Raw genomic sequence first — 21,667 nt, forward strand, 5'->3', positions numbered from 1 at the left:
TGTATCTATTTTAATCCCTAAGAAGGTAAGACAGGTAAAGGGGCCTTGCGTCTTTTCATCCGCCAAAGGCAACCAAAATCTCCCCATCATATCCTGCATGATCACCATCATGTGAGCACACTCGTCAGAGTCAGCCTCCCCCACCAGCAGAAAGTCATCCAGGTAGTGGGCCACGGACCCACCCCCGGACGCCTTTTGTACTACCCAGTGTAGAAAGGAGCTGAAACTTTCAAAAAGCGCGCACGATAGCGAGCACCCCATGGGAAGACATTTGTCCACATAGAATGCCCCGTCCATCTTCATACCCATGAGCTTAACGCAGATGAGTGCAGGGGCAATAGCCAAAACGCAGACTCTATGTCCAGCTTCGCCCTCTTTCCCTTTCCCCTGACGATCACCAATGTGTCATCAAAGGACTGGTAATGAACCAAGCTCATTTCCGAATCAATGGCGTCATTCACTGTCGCCCCTTTCGGAAAGGACATATGGTGAATAAGTCTAAACTTGCCTGTGTCCTTCTTAGACACTACCCCCAACGGGGACACCACCAGATTGGGCAGAGGCTGCACCCAAAAGGGGCCAGCTACCCTGCCCAAAGCCACTTCCTTGCCCAATTTTTCCCTGACTACCTCGGGAAATTGATAGGCCGATTTAAGGTTACAGTGAACCATGGACCCCACCATCCACCCACCCACTGGAATTCTAAACCCCTCCACCAACCCCGCCCTGAGCAGCTGAGCCACCTCAAAGTCAGGGTAATTCACCAGCCATGGCCCCATGGCTGCCGAATTAAGGAGCTTTGGGGCCCTTGTAGCCAAGGCCCCCTTTTGAGACTGACTTCTCGGTGCCAGGCTCCTTCCTCCTATTACAGTCGACCCCAGGGTGTGGTCCACTACAGAATTTGCAAATGTGACGAAAGGAGCAGTTTGCCCCCCTGTCGCATTGTTTATCCGGGAATTTCCAACATTCCCTGCCCTGCCGTTTCGGCCGAGGGGATGGACGGCTCGCCCCCTGGCGTGAGACAGGGGAGCTAAGTGCTGCACCCTCTAACCCCAGTTTGGACCACAGGTGGAGATCCTGGGTCCCAAAATGCAGGAGAGGGTTTCCCACCATTTTCCTATGGAAAGCCGTGTCGTACTCACGCCATGCGCCTTCCTTAAACCTAGAGTGAATATCATCTATGGTATCTTCATACTTAAACAAATTGTGACCCTGAGAGTGCCATTTGTCCACATAACAGGTCGCCAGCACCCTAAAGCACCTCTACCACTCCTCGTAAGTCCCTGGCTGCTGCACTTTTTAGGGCCATTGCCATCCGCTGCGCTCTCTCTGGCCCAGCACGCCTCTGGTGAAAGTTCAAAGATGTTGACATATCGCCCATCCTGAATCTTTTTCACCACCTTTGATTTCAGATGCCCGTAAAAGGAGTGCACAAAACATGGGTATGTATCCCCATGCAACGCCACTTTCCTTGACACTGCTACCGCCCCCACACCTGCCTGCCCTATGCTAGTAGCATGTGACAGGGGGACCACCTGGTTACCTACTGCTGGGGGACCGTTTCCCTTTACCTGCGCCGCCACTAACTTTTTGATAATCTTAAACATCTCCTTCTGGCCCTTCCCAACTAAGCCTAAGTCATCCTTTCTCTCAGAGCCTGACCCACTGGAAGATACCTAAATCTACGTGTGCAGATGTATGCAGTAGGTACTCACCCCTGGGGGCCAATGGTGGTGCAGCTCCTGTTGCCTGAGGTTGTGACGTGTTAGCTGTCGCGGCGGGGGTCGAGGCTGTAGGAGCTGTGGCTTCCTGTCCAGAGGACGATGCCATAGCAAGAACAGCTTGATCCGTGTCGAAACCCTGAGGAAACAAAAGATTTTGGGGAGTACTCTGCACAGATGATTGGACCCCTGAGGGGTTCCCTGCAATCCTGCCCTGATCCCCTTGCAGCTGCAACCGCCTTCCTAATCACCTCCTTAGTCTCACTGTAAGCCTGGCCCTGTGGCCCACACATGTCTTCCCTATTGGCCTTATGTATTACACCCTGTGCCACATGTATCCCTGCATCCCCCCTTCTATCAGCAACCCCAGATGCCATGCCCGACACATCCAGGAATTCAGTGTCCACAACCATGCTCTCCTGCCCCTCCACAGTCACCCCCTGTGGATCCTGGCCCCATTACCTTGTCCCCCTCCCCCTTTGCCGTAACCTTGCTGTGCGCTTCCCTCCTGGAGTTTTTCCAGTAGCCTTTCTCCCTTGAGAAGCTCCCCCATCAGGAGCCCCCCCCATCAGGAGACCGAACATCCGCACAGAGCCTCCCCAACTTACTGTTGCTGACCTGCTCCTGCTACGCTGATGGCCAGTTACCCGACCATGCCCCACTTGAGGAGTCACCCAGGGAGGAAGCATGCAACGCTGCACTGGAAGGGGCGGGGCTAAGACCTGACAGAGGCCCAGGGACTAGAGGAGCCTGCGCCATGCTGCCACCCTGCCCCCCGGCCTGTACACCTCCCGTACCACCCATGATCCCAGGGGACAAGGTCCCCATGAAGACCTGGGCTAAGGTAAAGATGGAAGACAAGGCCACAGGGGGAAGAGCCTGCAGCTGCTGCCATGATGTCTCAATGGCAGCAGCCGCGCTCGTTTGCGGCCTGTCTGCTTGTAAAACAGGTGGAACCCTAAGGGAGGGATCATCATAATAAGGGATCTCGTGGGAGACCCCAGGAGATGTGGCCATGCAGGATGCAGGCGCTAAACCACCCGCATATACCGCACCAAGAAGGGGGGGTGGAGATAGTAGGGGGACCCCTAGAGTACTTGGGGCATCAAACGATTGGGGAGAGTGACCTGCAGCAGAGGACTGGGACCCAGGGCCTGCAGCCAGGTCCCCTAGGCCTAGTCCTCTCCTCACAGTGGGCCTACTTTTAAGCATTGGGGCTGCCCGGGGCCTAGCCGCAGGGGAAGGGGGTACTACATTCTCAGAGCCTGATCCACAGCTTTCTTTTGCAGCTCCCTGCAAGCCAGGAACCTCCTGCACGACCTCCCGGCAATGCTTTGGCGGCACCGACTTCATCTTGGAACGCTCCATCTTCTCCACACCACAAACAGAAGGAAAACTCCCTTGAAGTCTGGAACCAGGAACAAAGAGGGCCAGATCCACTGCAGCCAGGACCTTTAAAGGTAAGCAGAAACACCCGCCCCTACACTTGCAACAATGTAACTGCCTAGTACCCTCCTTTTGTTACAGGCCCACTAGAGGCCCCTCCACTTCCATTAGCTTACCGGCAGATGTATACATGAAAGTATTGCAGAAAAAAATTATGTAAAAGTTCATTTTACCAGAACACTGCTCCTTGCTCTTCTGAGCGGGTCTAGTTTTTAAACAGCGCATCGCGGCAACACTGTCTAGTTACAGGGCGGTTGCGCCATTAAAATGGCTCCTGCTCTGGTCTAGTAGCAGGAGCGAGCTACATTCATTTTAATGGCGCGACTGGGCACACTGTGATGCGCTGTTTAAAAAACAGACCCGCTCAGTAGAGCAAGGAGCGGCATTCTGGTAAAATTAACTTTTACATAAAAAAAATTCTGCAATATTTTAATGTATACATCTGCCGGTAAGCTAACGTTGTATAATTCTGCACTATGTGCGGATTTATATAACATCAGCTTGTAAGTTTACTGCCCCTTTAACATTTGTATGATTATGTCTGTACACAGGATTGCCTAGAGGGTAATTGATTACTCTTCCCGTGAGAGTGTAAACCTGTATGGGAGGTATTTTGCTGCTCAGAATACAGAGATTCTTATAGTGACACAGCAACTACTTGTCTTGTGTTTTATTTAAACATTAATATCTCCCCTCATCAGGTATGTAACCCAAATAAGTGTAGGATAAATACATTGCTGAAGTGTTAGATGTATTAGATTAATAGATATGTCATGATTGAAAATATATTAGAAGTTATTTGTATGCATTTCACTCATTGTAGCCACATCTACAATCTAATGTGTTAGAACAGAGATGATGTGTATTTTTGAGAAAAAGGTACTAAGCCTAGTTTAAAAGTTTCATGAGTGTTTACAAAGTATGCAAACAGATATTTAAGCAGGACCAACATGTATGTTAATTTGGAGATGCATACAGCGGCAGTTATGCTTGTTTAAAAAGTAAAATATGCACATAAAAAGTTCATTGGAGATTGAAATACTTGTACAGAAGTTTAAAATGTCTAAATGTCATGTGCAATACAAAAGCAAGTGTATATTTTATTTGCTGAAAAGAAAGTGTATTTTTTTTATTTGTTTAAAAGAAAATAAGAAGAAAAGCTGGTTGTATACTATTGTATGTTCATGATGCCTGTTAGGCAATCTGTAAGAAATGCTGTTACTCATACTTTTATTTAGTGATTGATTCAATCTAGATTGTATGTTTTATATGCTTTAAAGGGAAATTAAACCCTACAATCAGCAAGCGCTACCCAAGTGCTGAACCAAAAATGGGCCGGCTACATTCCTGATTTTTTTCAAATAAAGATATCAAGCGAACGAAGAAAAAATAACAGGAACAAATTAGAAAGTTGCTTAAAATGGCATGCTCTATCTAATTCATGAAAGAAAAAAAAATTGGGTTTCATATCCCTTTAAGTGAGCTGTTCAGATAATACTAAACAGAATATTTAGTAATCTTTTGGCGCTCTACAAATACCTGATGATGATAATAATAATATTGGGATGATTGGCTGCAACGCTAAAAACTATCACTAGGTGTCAGTATACTTTTTACACACATACATGGCAATAACTGTTGTAACTCCAAAATATGTTCTTTTCTGCAGTGCTTGATACAAAGTTACATAAAGTAGTTGCAAATGCTTAACTATTCACTTGCTGATTATATATACAGTTGTATAATGGAATCATAGTAAATTATATAAAAATCATAGAAATATGTGTAAATACTTTTGTAGGATTAGATTACTGATTTAATATAGCACATGTATGTGCAAAGCACCATATTTTACCTGTTTTGAAAGGAACCGCAGGAATAGATGTTTCAAACATGGAGATTTTGGGTTACACATGCCAAGGACAATAAATATTTTATATATGCATGAAAAGTATTTTAGAAAAGTGTATATGCCAAAATAAGGTACATCCAAAAGACCTCCTATTCTTTTGGATGTACCTTATTTTGGCATATACACTTTTCTAAAATACTTTTCATGCATATACTTTTTCCAGGCTGCACCTTACTTATATGATTTCAAATAGAACATTGAATATTTTAGTTGAGCTATCTCTTTATCCTTTTGTTTCCTTTTTAACAAATATTTTTATATATGGGCATTATGGATGGAATAACATGATTACACATGCCAATGTACATATTTGACCTGTTTCTGATGAGAATATGATTATAATTATTTTTCTACATGGGGATTATGGGTGAAGTATTATGGTTACACATACCAAGGAACATATTTGATCTTTTTCTGATGGAAACATGGGTATAAATATTTCTATATATGGGGATTATGGGTGGAATACATCACATGTAACATAGTTGACCTGTATCTGATAAGAATATGGTTATAATTATTTTTAAACATGGATTATGGGTAAAATATTCTTGTTACACATGCCAAGGCACACATTTGACCTGTTTCTGATGCAAATATGGGTATATTTTTTTTTTTTGTGTGAGGATTATGGGAGAAATACCATGTTTACAAATGCCAAGAAACATATTTGACCAGTTTCTGATACAAATATTGGTATAATTCTTTTTTTACGTAGGGATTATGGGTGTAATATTATGGCTACACATGTCAAAAAACATTTTATGTTATTAAAAAATAATAGGATTAGGGTTAGGTTAGGGCTAGGTTTATGGAGACGATTGTCCTTAAAACAAAATCTAACAGCGTTATTAATATGAGTTAGATGTAATTTCTCAGACAAACTTCACTTACTCTCCCCCTAACCCCTGAACCTGAACCTAACCCTAATCCTATTATTTTCTAATATATATAAATTAAATCTGCTGGGGATCGCATTTGCATTAATGCTAACAGGGCTTCAGGGAATGCAAGGGGCAGGTGCAGTATGTTCAAACCAACCAGAACAACTGATACCATGTCACTGAAAGTGTTGTGGTTGTCTGATCTGACAAATTGGCTAATCTGACAGAACACTGGCTACAAACGGTCAGACACTTAAGATAAACATCAAGTACTTAACTGAGACATTAACTCTTCATGATTGAGCTTTTTTAAAGTTTTGTCTCATTAATGACTGAAGCACTTTTTACATTTTCAGTGTGTAATTCTTCCACAGCAGTCTTCTGCTTACTTATTAAAGGGCCACTGTAAGTAAATATTTTCTATGCCTGTTACTAACTAACTACCCCAAATACGCTTTTTATCAATAGAATTTCATTAACATATCTCTACCATATATCAGAAATCTTATCTGCAAATTTAATTGTTTTCCAAACCCACTCCGTGGGTATCCTTTGCTCTGTACCAATCCGTTTACAATACCTAGGTTTCAAAATGGCGCTTTAAACACAAAGTTATTGGTTTAAGTATTTTGAACATGCAGTGCTGAAAATAGTGGGCAGGATAACGTGACATCATCGGCAAATAAAAGATATAACTTTTAGAACGTTATGAAACTTCGTTTTGGAGAAAATATAGGTCAGTAGGTTTTAATTAATGTTTATTAACTTTAATATGTTAGTTGTTTAGCTTAAAAATTATAACAGAAAGTAATCCTTTAAGTGCACCTACACATATTATATATAATTTTTTAGAGGACAGATAGGACTATATATTTATATCACATACACTATCTCACAAAAGTGAGTACACTCCTCACATTTTTGTAAATATTATATCTTTTCATGTGACAACACTGAAGAAATTATACTTTGCTACAATGTAAAGTAGTGAGTGTACATCCTGTATAACAGTGTAAATTTGCTGTCCCCTCAAAATAACTCAACACACAGCCATTAATGTCTAAACCATTGGCAACAAAAGTGAGTACACCCCTTAGTGGAAATGTCCAAATTGGGCACAAAGTGTCAATATTTTGTGTGGCCACCATTATTTTCCAGCACTGCCTTAACCCTCTTGGGCATGGAGTTCTCCAGAGCTTCACAGGTTGCCACTGGAGTCATCTGCCACTCCTCCATGATGACATCACAAAGCTGGTGGATGTTAGGGACCTTGCGCTCCCCCACACTCCATTTGAGGATGCCCCACAGATGCTCAATAGGGTTTAGGTCTGGAGACATGCTTGGCCAGTCCATCATCTTTACCCTAAGCTACTTTAGCAAGGCAGTGGTCATCTTGGAGGTATGTTTGGGATCGTTATCATGTTGGAATATTGCCCTGCGGCACAGTCTCCGAAGGGAGGGGATCATACTCTGCTTCAGTATGTCTTAGTACATGTTGGCATTCATGGTTTCCTCAATGAACTATAGCTCCCAGTGCCGGAAGCACTCATGCAGGCCCAGACCGTGACACTCCCACCACCATGCTTGACTGTAGGCAAGGCACACTTGTCTTTGTACTTCTCACCTGGTTGCCGCCACACACGCTTGACACCATCTAAACCAAATAAGTTTATCTTGGTCTCATCGGACCACAGGACATGGTTCCAGTAATCCATGTCCTTAGTCTGCTTGTCTTCAGCAAACTGTTTGCTGGCTTTTTTGTGCAACATCTTTAGAAGAGGCTTTTTTCTGGGACGACAGCCATGCAGACCAATTTGATGCTGTGTACAGTGTATGGTCTGAGCACTGACAGGCTGACCCCCCACCCCTTGAACATCTGCAGCAATGCTGGCAGCACTCATACGTCTATTTCCCAAAGACAACCTCTGGATATGACGCTGAGCATGTGCACTCAACTTCTTTGGTCGACCATGGCGAGGCCTGTTCTAAGTGGAACCTGTCCTGTGAAACTGCTGTATGGTCTTGCCCACCGTGCTGCAGCTCAGTCTCAGGGTATTGGCAATCTTCTTATAGCCTAGGCCATCTTTATGTAGACCAACAATTCTTTTTTTCAGAGAATTCTTTGCCATGAGGTGCCATGTTGAACTTCCAGTGACCAGTATGAGAGAGTGTGAGAGCGATAACACCAAATTTAACACACCTGCTCACACCTGAGACCTTGTAACACTAATGAGTCAAATGACACTGGGGAGGGAAAATGGCTAATTTGACCCAATTTGGACATTTCCACTTAGGGGTGTACTCACTTTTGTTGCCAACGGTTTAGACATTAATGGCTGTGTGTTGAGTTATTTTGAGGGGACATCACATTTAAACTGTTATACAGGCTGTACACTCACTACTTTACATTGTAGCAAAGTGTCATTTCTTCAGTGTTGTCACATGAAAAGATATAATAAAATATTTACAAAAATGGGAGGGGTGTATTCACTTTTGTGAGATACTGTATGTGTTTAATGCCTTACATAGTATGATTAAAACATAAACATTTGGGGAAAAATATAAAGAAAACACTTTTTCTCCAGATTTCCTTATTATTATTTTTTAGACAAATAGCATAGCTAAAGAAAAATATGTAAACATTCATTTATTTGTTCTTTATTTGGAAACACCTCACATGCCTATGATTTAAATAATTTTTTGGTAATTCTTGGCCAAAAACTGCAAGCTAAAAGTTTTTGCCAATTTTTAAATTTTTACTCTAAGACCTAATAGTGGTCACCAGGTTAGAAAGGTGGCATAAAATGTCTACTGTCACTGAGACACTGAGTGACAGTGGCATACTTTGTACATCACTGTCATGAGGGGGGGTTAAACAAAAATGTAACCCTTCAGGGTGCAAGCAAATCTGTGTGTGTGTGTGTATATGTATATATATATATATATATATATATATATATATATATATATATATATATATATATATATGTATATATATATATATATATATATATATATATATATATATATATATATATATATATATATATATATATCACACACACTATATGGACAAAAGTATTGGGACACCTGACCATTACACCAAGAGGGACTTTTATGACATTGCATTATAAATAAATAATTAATATGGAGTTGGTTCCCCCCTTTGCAGCTATAACAGCTTCCACTCTTCTGCATTTCTGTATGAATTTTTGACCATACCTCCAGTAGAGCATTAGTTAGGTCAGGCACTAATGTTGGACAAGATGGCCTGGCTAGCAATATCTGTTCCAGTTCATCCCAAAGGTGTTCGATGGGGTTGAAGTCAGGGCTCTGTGTGGGCCAGTTAAGTTCTTCCACACCAATCTCATCCAACCATGTCTTTATGGACCTTGCTTTGTGCACTGGGGCACAGTCATGCTGGAATAGAAAAGGGCCTTCACCAAACTGTTCTGACAAGGTTGGAAGTATACCATTGTCCAAAACCCAGACTCACCCATCAATCTGCCAAACAGAGAAGCATGATTTGTCACTCCACAGAACACATTTCCACTGCTCCAGAGTCCAGTGGCAGCATGCTTTACACCACTCCATCTGACGCTTGGCATTGTACTTGGTGATTTGTGGCTTGCATGGAGTTGCTTGGCCATGGAATCCCATTCCATGAAGCTCCCACTGCACAGTTTTTGTGCTGATATTAATGCCAGTGGAAGTTTGGAATTCTTGAGCTATGTAATCAGCCGAGTGTTGGCGACTTTTATGCACCATGCGCCTCAGCACTCGGTGACCCCTCTCTGTGACTTGGTCTTCCACTTCATGGCTGAGTTGCTGCTGTTCCTAAACACTTCTACTTTCCAACAATACCACTTACATTTTCCACAAATGTTTGTAAATGCAGACTGCATGCCTAGGTGCTTGATGTTATATACCTGTGGCAATGGGTCTGATTGAAATAGCTGAATTCAAAAATTAAGAGTTGTGTCCCAACACTTTTGTCCATATAGTGTGTATATGTGTATATGTAATTTTATTTTTCCCTACATTTTAACTTCTCTCTCTGTCAGTTAGTGGAAATAGGGGGACTTAGCTAGCCAATGTTATTTAACATTTGCTTGCTATTCAGATCAGGTAGTGATTATGACATGGAGTCATTCTCACTACCTAATCTCTAGCTATTATTGGTTTCCCCACTGTGGGGCAACCAGTAATAGTCCAGTCCAGTGACAGCTGATCCCAGCATGATCCAGCTTTAATGGAATTTAATGCCTCACTACTGAGTTGTTTATTAACACTGATCCCGGCATTTCTGGGGCCCCACAGAGCTTAATAACTGCAGATGTACAATGTACATCTGCAGTCATTAAGGCACTTTGTGATGGGGATGTACAGTGTACATCTCCCATCATGAAGGGTAAATTAATTAGACACAAAAGCCTTCAAAGATACAATGGGTAGTAGTTGAGAGACAGAGAGATACAAGAAGGGAAGTTGAGGAAGAGGGAAGCAAAAGGTATACTGTAGTACCGATTTTTGGCCACATGATGCCCCTATGGTACAGATTGTGAATGGTTTGTACAACAGGTGAGGGTATAAACACATATGCCTGTATGTAATCAAATATACATGACTAAGGGCCTATTGCAGGCTTGAAATGTGTTTTTTCCCCTATGGACCGAAAAAGAGGAAGCTGGAAGTATTTGTTTATTCGAAACAGGCAGCCGGTCAGGTCAGCAACTGATTCTCTCTAATAGTTAAGGTCCCCCCTGCTGATCCCATGTAAAAACAAGGGTCTCTCTCTTCCCTATCAAAGAGAGACCCTCGCTAAAACAGAACTTGATCAGCCAAGAGGGGCAAGCCCCTGCCCTGATTGGCTGTGCATGCACTGACACTATCAGTGTGCAACATCCTCCAGACTGAGATTAAGCATGCTCTGTATATATAAATATGCACGTGGGGTTTACTTAGTTGATGGGGGACATGTTTTTTTAACCCTTGCTTTCCCCAAACCAACAAAATACTCACATGCCTCTGGCAAATTATACGCTTATGGATAAGTGTTTGGCATAATATGTTGCACATATGCATTTAAGAATTACCCTTTTTATGTGGGGGAACACATGGAAAAAGGCTTAGACTGTCGGCCAGCTGAGCACTAATGGGAACAGCAGTGTGCAAAGCTTCTTCCACTAAGGAGCATAGTTGTGAAATGAAAGCCGTTAAGTACAAGATTGTTTTTTCAATCCTACTTTAATAACTCAGGAATACTAAATGCTAGAAATCAACTTAAAAGGGCATTCTATTCAACGTAAAATGACATTTAAGTTGCACAATGCATTTTTCCTTTACTGCCTCTAAGCAGTTGTCTTATGTACTACTTTAGTGATAGCAAAACCTCCCCCATTATTGAACTTCATTGTTAACATTGTTTTTCAATATAGTTTCATGGAGGTAGTGATATTTTATGTATCACTATATTTTTTTCAGGTATGGCAATATATGTCTGGGCCAAACAAACATATCAAAATTATACAGTATCTTGGTGATCATTTTATCCATTTTTCAAACCCACATGGAAATTCTAAATCCAACCGTTCTTTCATACCATCCACTCCATCACTATTATCAAAATGCAGAAAACAGTTCTCCAATGTTCTAAGAAATGTATACTCAAAATTGCATAGTGAGGCATCGGTAGGAGGAGATGATGGAAAAGCAGCAGTAATTCGTCCAAGAAATTTAAAACAAGTACAAAGTATTTACTTTTCAGAAAGTATCAGACAAAAAAATTGTAAAGATGAAATGTTCAGTACACTACAGCTGTCAGAACAAACAGATTTGTAAGGCATGTCACAATTTATCCTGATCTTGTGGTGTTTGCTTGGTTAAACGAGTTATTGGATTTGGTGAAAGATTTGATAAAAACACAAGACAAGACTCCAAAACAGAACAAATGTTTGCCTACGACACCACCTTTAATCTTGGTGATGTCTACATGTCAACTTTTGTCATGAGAAATACAATTTTGGAAATGGACCCAATTTTTCCAGTAGCATTTATGATTCATGAAGGAAAATTTCAAAAATACCATGAACTGTTCATTGGAGAACTTGTGAGCTGCTTAAAAGGACATTCAAAATATTCCATTTGTGACAGATAGTGAAAAATGAATTCTTAATACTGTATAGAAAGTGTCACCATCTATTTCACCTGTTTTATGTGGAAATCACATTTTGAAGGATATAGAGTATTGGGTAAATTCTGCTGTAGGAAAAAAAAAGATGATATTGAAGGATCATGTGGAAACCTTAAAAATTCTGAAAGTGTAGAAGAATGGAGGACAAAATATGAAGAGTTCAGAATGTTGTGGTCATACTCATTCACTGAATGTTTTGAAAATAATTTGAATGAACAAATATTCAAATTTGCAAGCAGGTTCTATAAAAAGAAGTTTCCAGCATTTCAGGATAAGACGTTAACAAATAATGCAAGTGAAAGCATGAACAAAATACTGAAAAATGCTACAAAGTGGAAAGAATTGTCTTTAGACAGCCTTCTACTGTGTTTACTCCATTTACAATTGATTTACCTTTATGAGTTCCAGAGGGCTTACTATAGCCTTGGGATGTATTGAAAAAAAAAATTTGAGAAGTTGCAAAAAGTTCCCAATGAGTACACACACTTCCCACAATGACACAGACAGCAATTGCAAACTTGTGCATTGAAAACAATTTGGTTTCTCTGAATGGACAACTGCAGGTGTTTGTTGTTAAAAGTCCATTTGAAAATGAGGTACATTCAGTGTGCTTGTCACCAAAAGCCAAAATGTTACTGCAAAAGCACTGGTCTTTGTTTTCATTTAATTGATGTCCAAAAGGCATCTGGAATTTTCATCCCATATAATTTCACCTTTTTTTTAATTAATAATTTCATCTTTCTTCTCTGAGAAAACAAGTACACCGGATGGAAGGAAAATCAGAACGTAAAAAGGCTAGAAAAAAAGATTATGACTATGAAACTAAGGCAGCACCAGATTCCCAGATGGCAATTCATGCAAACTCATCACAACCAAATGACGACAAAAAATTCACAGAGGAGGGCGGAGCTGGCAGCCGAAGAAGCAGGTCGTGTTTATTGTGAGCTCCCAAAAACTTTCCCAAATTGGCTATGAAAATGTAAAGTTTACATCGATTTTATTGTTTACTCCTGCTAATCCGATCCTCCAGCAAGGAGGTGTAGACTCTGGAAATGGAAAATAGGAGATATGATAGACTATTATGTGGATAGTGGATATGTTTACTGGACAGTGAAACCGGGCAAGCCGCCATTTTGACGTATGAGAGAAAAATACAACTCTGGAAGCCATGATATCTTTAGCTGCGAAGGATCTGACTGATGCTGTGCTGAGCCCACTACTCCATCTATTTGATACCCTACAATGTAGTCTCATTGAGGAGCTGCAGGAGACTTTTACTTTGCCCCGTGGTAAGATGGAGCAGAATGAGACTACGGAGGACTGCAGCCATGATTCAGCTGACGAGGTGCAGCACGCGAGAGCAGATGGCTATGCATTACCAGAAGACGCTGCCGGGATGTTGCAGGGAGCGAGAGCTGACAGGTCAGCCTGGGGATTACCCTTGTGGGGGGACCCCACCTTTGAGACTAAGGGCAGATTTGATCTGGAGTGCCTAGATTTATACCGCACTGGGGCTACTCTTATTCAAAACAAGAAGAGGCAACGATTACAGGTCCGGGTAACCCTGACCGGCTGTATCTGGGAACCATCTACTGACATGGCAGACACCCCTGTATCTGCTCATACTAATTCTCCACAACTTCCCGATAAGAAAGGAATTGGCTGCGGAATTGTAGTTTGTAAAAATGCAAAGAATGCTAGGCGCTCATTTGACTTCTGCTTTGACCGCCTCTGGTTTAGCGCTAACAGAAAAAGGATTGGACATTCTAGGAGAGGAATTGGGTGAGACCTCAAAGTACCGTGCAGCTCCCCACATTCTCTTATGATTAATGGTGGCTCGATACTTTGATTTAAATGTGGGACACTAGTTGCAAATACCAGGCCGTTTTAATGGTCTCGGATGTCTGGGGTTCATGGAGAACTATTTCGTTACCCCAAATATTATACGCCACCTAGTTTAACTCTGATTTGTGGCATGTCCAGCTATATAAGTATTAGCATTTAACATGTGAAAGTCGACTGTGATAATATGATACCCAGACCTTGATGAGGTTATGATATGGGACGCAAGTTAGACACTGGAAATGTGGGCTTACAAGAAATCTACAGGCCACACAATGAAGGACAGCCAACTTCAATTCTGGACCGTTGCTCCCAGAGTCATTTTTGACTTTTGCTATTTACATCAATAAAACGTTATTGGGGTATTGAGATCCACTTCGGTATAGTTCTTATCTCTCTGATGGCTTATGTTACCTTCTTTACATTTGGAAATTTATTACTGTTTTCTTAAGTGATATATGTTTATATATTTTCTCCTACGCCTATTCAAACTGAGGAGTGATGAGCTACTATTTAGTCCTCTATGTAAATATATTCTATTACAGCTCTAGTGGCTACATGTGAGCTTTCATTTTCCTTTACACTGTTAAGCAGGTTGATATGCTTTAGAAAACGCACTAGCTTGCCAGTAAGCTCATGTACCTAGTAGCGAATGAGTGCAGTAGTACAGCAAATAAATATGTCTTCTATGTGCTGCATACCTGCTGCAGTATAGCCTGTTTAGTTAGCTCGTCTAGATAATAGCAAACTTCTCCTATTCTAGGTCTTATCATTATAATAGGTGTTTATTACCCTCTAAAGGTCAGCCTATTATTTGCCAAATGCTCTGTTAGACAGCGGCTCTAATACCCACAGTACATCTATTGTCCCCCTAGGACTCCCCTTTTAGAATTTTTATTGCTAATCTTGATATTCAGTTAAACTGTTTGTATTATTTATGTGAAATCTGGTTGGTTCACCATATGCTCTTGTTCCGTCATCTTCTATAATAGCACACAGCCCCTTTAACATTATATAGCTCCTTTAACTTTATACAGCCCCTTTAACATTACGCAGCTCCTTCAGGATAACAGTTATATATTACTCCATATTTACAGATAACCCTAATATCAGTCCTTCACAGGCCTTATGTTTTCTCACTTAGGGTTTGGAAAAGGATGTTTAGCCTGTGTGGTATTAAGCAACTTCTATGGCCTAGTTTCACAACTGTTTACCTGAGCTACACCCTGGATAGTCATTGTTAAAGAACATGAATGTAGCTATGAGTGTAAAGACAGGGTCAATATACTTATGAACCTCTTTCTTACCAGATAGAAGGCAATATGATGACTGTGGTTTAGGATCCAATAGCGACCTTTTATAAGGACATACACAACTTGTCGCCATAACTTATACACCAACCTTAGGGTATAGGGCCCGTACCCGAGGGATATGGTCCTGAAAGGCACAAGAGCAGTCTATAAACTCACATTTAGCCTGGTCCTGATATACCTACATTTATGCTCCCAGTCCATATAAGTGAGAATGTGGATGAAACAGCAGACCCTTTATAACTAGTCATCTTTCCCAAGAGCAAAACTGATAGCCCTTAACTGTTTATGCCTAAGCTCCCATCAGCTTACTTAATTAAGTTAGTTGTTAATTTTTCTGTACTGCTAGGCTCCGCCCCCCCCCCCTTTTTGGAGCTTATTTATTAAGCTAATCCCCTTTTACGGGGACTGGAGAAGTCAGTTTCGTATTTAGATACACTTCTCCTCTTGGTGATCCTGCGGTTCACCATACCTGGTAACGTATTTAAAACCTCACCTGATTAATACTGATACACTCGGTTCACACCTATAAGACATCTACTATACTGTCTGAACTGAATAGTTGGTCTTTAATGTTTTATTTTGATTTTTCTTTGTTCATCTGTTCAATATCTGCTTTTCTCATCATCCTCTAGGTGAAAATTGAAATCCTTATAGGAGAAGATTCCTAAACTGACTTTATGAAGCCCCTAGAAAGTTGAGTTAATTGATAGTACTGAAGTACTAGTTTGCCCCTGTGTTTTCAGTCTGTTCACACTATTTAAAAATGAGGTTTATATTCTTATTTAAAATAGTTAAAAATGAGGTTTATGCGGTAGATATTTTATTTCATGCTTGATATACTTGATTTATATGATCTGCATTCCCATCAACAGCTATATTTACTATGCTATTACAACAATATAATGTTTGCATATATGTGCATGTTTTAGTCACCTGCGTTGTGACACCTGTTGTATTGCTTAATCCTCAATAAAAGAAATTTTTCAAAAAAAAAAAAATTCACAGAGGAGAATGCTGAAGTCAATTATCATGCCATCTCACCACCACAAAACCACAGCTAAATTTTTAAATCGGTATCCTGCAAGAGTCCTACAATCATACAATTAACAGAGGCTAATGCTGAAGTCCAGTATGCAATCTCACCATAGCAAAATGTTTAGAACATAGCATTATACCCATATGTTATATTGTAATTGTAAATAGCATCAGAAACACGCATTGTATGCAAAACACATCGACTATAGGTGCAAAAAACACATGTACAGATTGTAGACAAGAATGGTATAAGACAATACCCCAACAGGCCACTTTGAAGGTAGAATAATGTTCTAAATTATCCAGAACTACTCCCAATAATTAATCAGATCATATTCAGCATTAAGACCTAGGGGGACTGTTGTTGACAGTTCAAAAATCCATAGCATTTCCCTTTTTTCTAAGAGTCTCTGTCTGTTTCCTCCCCGTTTGTGGTATAGTACTTTGTCTATTGCTTGCCATTTAAAGCTGGTAAGATCGTTATCATGTACCTGTACAAAATGTTGCAGTAGTGGGGAAGAAGATTTTCCAATATTGATAGTTGATACATGTTCCCTGATTCGGGACCTAATATCTTGGGTTGTGAAGCTTGCATGAATTGCATGTTATTAAATATATCATATAGTTGGACGTGCAATTCTGGCAATAGTTTATGTCAAACCTTTGATTAGTGACAGTGGACGTAGTCAGAAATTACAATGTAGTCACAAGCTCTACATCTGGTTTTACAACACCTAAACATCCCTTTACTTGTTAACCAAGAATTAATTATATTTTGGGGTTGACTGAGTACTGTGGGGGACAAATAATTGCCTAAGGATTTGTTCCTGCATAAGAACACCTAATAACTTTAGTCATACAATCCGTAAGCCTATCCTCAGCTATAAGTTTTAAAAAAATTCTCACAATTTTGCATATTTGAGTGTACTCAGAGCTAAAATATGTTACAAAAGTTACCCCTTTATTGTAATTTCTGGGTTTAGTACCTAATCTCTCAGACAGAAGTATCTTCCTGTCTACATTCTGTACTTCTTGATCTGCTCTCTTTAAAAAAAATTTTGGGGTACCCCCTTTTCTCTAGACAATCTATCATATCCTCTTTTTGTTCATTAACAGTTAATTTTTTGCTCTGATTAATTGCCCCTTAGCTATGGCATAGGGTACATGTTTTGGGTGGCATGGAGAACAGAATTGCCAGAAATGGGTTTTCTATATATATTGGTCTCAATGTTACCCTCTCTAACTCCCTTCAGGGTTATGTCCAGGAAGTTGACAGTCTCTTGTATCTCATGTGTAAACGTGAGGTTCAAGTTGTCATTAATATAGCTGATAAATCCACACATACTGGCTTTGTCTCCTTTCCAAATAATGAATGAATCGTCCATAATAAATTATGTTGGCTCTGAAGGGGTTCGCATCACCAAAGATGTGGGACATCTCCCACCAGCCCATATATAGGTTGGCATAGGAGTGGGCAAATTTTGCCACCATAGCTGTCCCACATCTCTGTAGATAAAAAATAAAAAAAACTCGGACTCAAAATAATTGTTACCTAAAAGGAAATCGGCTCCCTAAATGAAAAATCTTTAGAAATCAGAACCCAGTGTAGAATAATTGACCACGAAAATTCTAAAGTCTGTAGGCCCATAGCATGGGGAATTACAAGGGAGTTACCTCCCTTATCCAATTATAGGAAGGATCCCATGGCATGATATCCATGACTTTAAGTACATGTTTAGTGTCTTGTAGGTAACGTGGTAATACCTGAGTCAAAGGATAGAGTACCGCGTCCAACCATTGGGAGATATGCTCAAATAATGAGCCTATTCCACTTACCATGGGATTTTAAGCCTTTTATAATAAAAGTGAAATTTTAACCAGTATAGCTGCTTCCCTCTCTTCATTGGATGTACTTGGGTTGTGTAACCATGATATTCCACCCATAATCCCCATTTAGAAAAATATTTATACCCATATTCAAAAACAGGTCACATGTGTTACTTGGCATGTGTAATCATGATATTGCACCCATAATCCCCATGTATAAAAATAATTATAACCATATTTCTATCGGAAACTGGTCAAATGTTTTACTTGGGATGTGGAACCATGATATTCCTCTCATAATCCCCATGTATAACAATATTTATATAAAAATACCAACAAGAGGGGCAAAGCCTGGCCATGCTAACTGATGGCCGCACACTGATTGAGCTCTGAAGCCTCAATGCTCTCATGTAAGGCTTTTTTGTAACCCATAGCCACTAAAATCACGTTGGAACCTCTCAGGACACGGGGGAGCAACTTAGGCACTTATTACCTGCAGTGGTTGCCTTTTTGAGCCATGCTGTTTGGATCATGCTCAGGCCCTAGACGATCCCATAGCTGCGCAGTTGGGCCTACTCTGTTGCAAAGCGCACCATGTACCTCACAACAGCTTTACTCATGGCTAGGGTGCTGAAGAACCACAGATACGGACACTTGTTGTTGCTGCCCCCTTGACAAGTTGCTACCCAGGTGTCACCACTTGATTCTGTACAGCGGATCACGGAGGTATTGGCAGCGTGGGTGGCGGCCCGCATTTACGCACACAAACAATGGAAAGGACCCTAGATGAGTACAAGAGGTAATCTAAATCACCCCCTTCGATTAACCCGAAGCCAATTCTGCAGGACATCCTGGGTGAAGGAGTGGGGTCGATTACAGAGCTGCCGAGGGTGAGTGACCGGAACTTTAGCAGGCCGGGCCTATTTGCGCAGACACTGCATGGCCTTGCCCTTTACTTATACGGCTCCCTGCCCTTAGGGCCCAGTAGCTGGAGGTGAAGAGGTTTTCTGTAGCACATTTGTGGTTGTCGGGAGAGGCTCCAGTTGAGCAGTAGATTTTGACACAGGCAGTACAGTACACTAAATCTACTAAATAGGGGCAGAGATATTTAAGGCTTGATCAGCCCATTAAGCATATGACAATAATACATCAAGCTATGTGCTGAGGGTTCCAGAACCTAGGAAGCACTATATCGTAGTGCAACACTGGCCAGCCTCACTATATTAAGACCCCTGAGTGGAAACTGAGGGATAAACACAAAAAAGGGATAGGGAAGTGGTTTCTGTCTGCATAAACCGTATGTCAGTTGGGGATGTCTAACAGAAGACTTGCAAAATCAAGTAAAGGCTCCCAATCCACTAACATGGAGAATTATTTGATCCCACCAGACCCACCATCCTGCTCCAATAGAGACCCACCTGAGGCTTGTAGGAAAGCGGCTGCTAATCAAATACAGAATGTTGAACCTACGCAGCATGGATATGTCACCAAGGAGGACATTAAGCACCTATCCTCGAAGAATGACATTAAAAAGGCTATGCTAGATGATAAACATATGTTTAGCAAACTCAGGAAGGATATTGTTGCGGTGGAGCACAGGGTCTTCCAGGTGGAGGAAATGCAGAAACCTTGCTCTCTGATCTTCAACACCAGACAAGCTGTATACAATCTCAAGAAGCCACAGTACAAAGCTTGAATGATAGAATTGAGGATCGAAAAAAACAGAAGTCGGAGGAACAACTTGCGCCTTAGAGGGGTGCCAGAATCAGTTAACCCTCCTGACATATGCCAATATATTCAAGAACTATTTAAGTTTATAAAGAACTCTCCAAATGCAGTGGATGTCCAGGTGGAACGTGCACATAGGGCCTTGAGGCCTAAGCCACCAGCAAGAGCCCCACCCAGAGGTGGATCAATTGGATGCTCCATTCATAGTTTAGAAAGTTCAGAGGGCCATTAAAAGACCTCCCGGTCGGGAAAAGCCCAGGCCGTGATGGGATCGGTATCCGATACTACAAGGTGTTCACGGACATCCTGATGCCTCATATGCTCCAAATTTTCAATCAACTGTCGGAGACTCCCACTCTGCCACGTACGATGCTGGAGGCTTACATTTTGGTCATTCCTAAACTCAATAAACCGGAGAATCAGCCGGTCAGACCTATCTCCCTACTTAACTCTGATGTTAAGATTCTGGCGAAGGTTATGGCTAACCGTCTTAAAAATTTCTTACCCCGGTTGGTCTCCACAGATCAGGTGGGATTAATTCCCGCTAGGGAAGCTAGAGACAATACTCTCAAGGTTATTCAGTTGCTCTCTTATGCCCACGCCAACTCTGCTCGTTTGGCATTAGTGTCGACGGATGCAGAGAAGGCATTTGATCGGGTTAATTGGACATTCATGTGGCACACTTTGATAAAAATGGGCTTTGGGTCGCATTTCATACACAGAGTGCTCTCACTGTATTCAAACCCTAGCGCCAAAGTCCGGGTTAATGGTATGTTCTCCATGTCCTTTCTTATTACCAACAGAATGAGATAGGGCTGTCCTCTCTCGCCCTTGCTCTTTGCTCTTGTCATGGAGGTCTTAGCAAGCAAGATCAGAGCTAACCATCTATCATCTGCTTCACATTTAATTCATGAGACCCAGTCAGAAATTTAAAAATACATTAGAATACACTAGAGGCAGGGGGGGTTCCCCTACTGTCTGAGTATCGCAAAGTGATATGCCTCCAGCGTCTAGTGGAGTGGTGTCACAACTCCCCTGACAAGGCTTGGATAGGCTTGGACAATGAGATTCTACAGAGAGATAATATTGGAGCTCTTGCATGGATAGAGGCTACACGCCTCCCTAATCGTATATTACAATACCCACTAATTGGTTGTAAATCGAAACCCAGTTTATAATGTAAGTTAATGGGAAGTGAGGGAGTTAGGTTCCAGGCCCCTCTTAAAATTGTCATAAGTAACACCTAATACATTCTTTTTAAAGCTTTGAAATGAAGACTTTAAATGCTAAACAGCATTATAAACCTAATAAAATAATAACACAACACAGAATATATAATTAAACTAAGTTAAATAAACAAAAACATTTGCTAAACAACATTATAAACCTAATAAAATAATCACACAATACAGACTTCACTTGCATTTTTCTGCAAATAGTTCTTTCTATGCATTCCAATCTGGACTGATTTATAGACAGGAAGATCTTGTTCCTTTGAAATCTGCTCGATAGCTCAGATCTGGTTAAACTGATTCATTTCAGCTTGCTTGGCTTTGCTGCAACAAAACACCTCCACCTACTGGCTATTTTAATAAATTCACTGCTTTTCAATAGCAGTCGCATGACTGGAAAAAAAGGTTGTTATTCTGAAACGGTGTAAATTGAACTGTTGTAAAACGAGGGCCACCTGTATATATATATATATATATATATATATATATATATATATATATATATATATATATATATATATATATATATACACA

The 21,667-nt window shown here is 41.0% G+C and overlaps 1 protein-coding gene across 1 annotated transcript in view; it reads left to right on the forward strand.

Annotated features, from left to right (window-relative positions):
• Nucleotides 1-3,795: 3,795 nt before the first annotated feature.
• The window catches only part of LOC128640069 (glycine N-acyltransferase-like), a 275,216-nt gene continuing 257,344 nt past the window's right edge, over nucleotides 3,796-21,667 (forward strand). Inside the window, exon 1 of the mRNA XM_053692394.1 lies at nucleotides 3,796-3,868. The gene's annotated coding sequence lies outside the window, so the exon portion shown is untranslated. The remainder of the gene's footprint in view (nucleotides 3,869-21,667) is intronic.

The sequence above is a fragment of the Bombina bombina genome, chromosome 9 (assembly GCF_027579735.1).
Source record: "Bombina bombina isolate aBomBom1 chromosome 9, aBomBom1.pri, whole genome shotgun sequence".
Lineage (NCBI taxonomy): Eukaryota > Metazoa > Chordata > Amphibia > Anura > Bombinatoridae > Bombina > Bombina bombina.